At 37.2% G+C, this 2558-nt stretch overlaps 2 long non-coding RNA genes across 4 annotated transcripts; one reads left to right on the top strand and one right to left on the bottom strand.

The window, feature by feature from the left end:
- On the top strand, positions 1-1374 carry LOC109591330 (uncharacterized). 3 transcript variants are annotated; one of them, XR_002189766.1, is made up of 4 exons: positions 1-24; positions 226-512; positions 779-930; positions 1148-1374. It is a non-coding gene; the product is annotated as an uncharacterized LOC109591330 (long non-coding RNA). The 3 variants fall into 3 exon arrangements; XR_002189767.1 differs by having other exon boundaries at positions 6-24; positions 333-512; XR_002189765.1 differs by lacking the exon at positions 1-24 and having other exon boundaries at positions 39-512.
- On the bottom strand, positions 1247-2164 carry LOC109591331 (uncharacterized). The gene is made up of 2 exons (XR_002189768.1): positions 1621-2164; positions 1247-1489 (listed from the first exon to the last, which is right to left on the bottom strand). It is a non-coding gene; the product is annotated as an uncharacterized LOC109591331 (long non-coding RNA).
- Positions 2165-2558: the final 394 nt, after the last annotated feature.

Genomic DNA, 2558 nt, shown 5'->3' with positions numbered 1-2558 from the left:
ACCTGAACAAAGAAATGGAGACAAGTATGTTACTGATCTAATCTTTATTTATACATGACTGCTCATTATTGCACATTTAGAAAGATACAGGCATGTACGTGTATTTGTACATCTACATGCATGTATATTAAAGCACAAACTACATGTAGCAATATATAATAAGAAGGATGTTGTATTTGTATGATATACAAATGACCAGACATGTCACAATAAGTATTCTCTCAGACACTGTTGCTATGATTGCCCTCATCAGCTGCTGATATTACTACTCTATACTGATCTATGCTACTGGTGTCATTATAATCCAATGTTGCTCCACCCACCACTCATAGACTCACATGCAGGCTCCTTATGTTATATTGCGTGTATTGATGGATTCTGATACTCCTGTATTTAATATTGAGAGTGTTACTGGCTCTGATGGTAAGCCTGACCTCTTGATCAGGTTTGATAGGAATAAACTGGAGACCATTGCTAAACCTGTCATTGGAGAATTCTTGAATAAACTGCAGGTATGTAGTTTAGGCACTTAGTGCATGATCATTCCTTTAATTCCCTGTTTATTGTTTGTACCATTAATTCTACCATTGTTTACATAATAATGCTATACTGGAGGGTTCATTCAACCATGAGCAACTAGCTTATATCTCTACATGCATACCCAATACATAGGTAGAGCCAAAGTTGGTTTCTGTTTTGTTGTATTCCCATTCGTAATTGGGACATGTTCATTGTTCATCACTCAATGCTGTTATGATAGAGATGTTCCTTTTTCTAGATCTATAAGTCTGACAGCAGACGTTAGCTCAGGACAGTTATTGTATAATAAATATTCAACTGTTACTGATGATCATTTGATGTTGAGAGATATTGTAATGGCTAGGAAGATGCCTAGAAGATTTGTACAGCCACACACTTCAATTGATACTGGTAAGTAGGGGATGGGTGGATGAGGGATGTCCTTAGTCTTACCTTGTAAAAATAAGGTACATCATTAATTAACCTGCCTGACTAATGGATTGGTTATTTGCATAGGCTATGCCATGAATATTGTTACATAGGTTGTATTATAGTGAAATGTATCATGCATTCTTTTTCTCTTCTGCCACTCTGCTTCACTGATATCTATATTGTTTTTTTTCATTAGATGGTTCTGTTGTTCTTAATGAATTTGATAGTTCATTTGAAGGAATCATTTCCTCATTTCTAGCAAGATATCCTAACTATGATACTGAACTGGAGTCTCTTTGGAGAAATGATCAGCATTATTGGAAACAAAAATAGACACAATACATTTGATACAAATTAAAGGATTAGAATTTACTTGTGTATGCATATTGAGTGTTAATTGTCACATTGTTGCATGTGCATGTATATATTTGTGCAGTGAAAGTAATGCAACAGTTGGTGGCCCGGCTTCCAGTCAGTGATCAAGCAGCTAGACAACACAGTTTTTGGGTACTTTGCTGTGCTGAGAATGAGATCCAACCTATACGTGAAATAGACTCCCGTAAAATAAAAGTGCTAAGTGCTGTTTTCCCCATGCATTGCAATCTTCGAAGAAGTGTACATGACCATAGATATTATAACATTACAACTCATTGTTCACTTTGCACTAACCATTTCACATTTTCTATAACAGTAGCTGGTCTCTTGTTCAGATTGCACTAAGAACTGACAGTGAACATCTGGTGGCGGGTCCCTCTTGTACCAGAGAATACCACCAGCAACAATAACGGCGGGTGAGGTTGCTGCTCTTCCAGCGGTTACTTGCATTGGAGCTCGAGGAGGAGCTGCCACTTGCTCCGCTAAAGCTCTTATTCTTCTCAGCAACATTATAAGTAGGCACCACTGATGCATACTCTTGCTAGTCTCGCGCAGCTGTAGTCCAGGGAATGGTCTGCTACCCCAATAGATAAAGTGTATTCAGTGCTTGGATCGCTTCAGTCGCCTCTTATATAATACTAAACGAGTGAAAGGGAAAAATCCCTCATACCATATATGGTAGCCCTATTATGTGTCATTTGAATGGTGTTGTGACAATAAGTGAATGACATTGTGTCACAGGATAGGGTTTTTATTCTTCCTTTCTCTCTTTTTCACCCTCTTTACAATCTGCTGTAGCTTTTATTTGTATTTCAAATTTGAATTCAAATAACTTGTCCAGGTGCAGGCATGCATGCATAGCATATGGTATGTATCTTGAGTTGCATTAGAATATCATAATACGGCATGGCATTATACATGTATAGTATCATTGGTTGGATTCCATTATTTGTTTTGATAGTAACATTATACCCTAATTCAACTGGAGGTGCTGGACCATTTTCGCCTGCTAGGTCACTAGCACTTATGGTAACACATGTATGATGGTGTATGACGTCACTACAAAATATTTAGCAGCAATGAATATTTTGTAAATCAAAGACACACCAGCTAGCATGCATTAGTAATAAGTTAAGATGGTGGTTGTACAAGTTCTTTAGACACAAGATGATTATATATCTTTCTAGTTTTATTTACATCAATACGACACAACTTCCTAGCATCCATCAGAC

Source organism: Amphimedon queenslandica, unplaced genomic scaffold, assembly GCF_000090795.2.
Source record: "Amphimedon queenslandica unplaced genomic scaffold, v1.1 AMPQUscaffold_8435_Cont19621, whole genome shotgun sequence".
NCBI lineage: Eukaryota > Metazoa > Porifera > Demospongiae > Haplosclerida > Niphatidae > Amphimedon > Amphimedon queenslandica.
The sequence above is the reverse complement of the archived record's forward strand: the minus strand, read 5'-3'. Positions and strand labels throughout refer to the sequence as shown.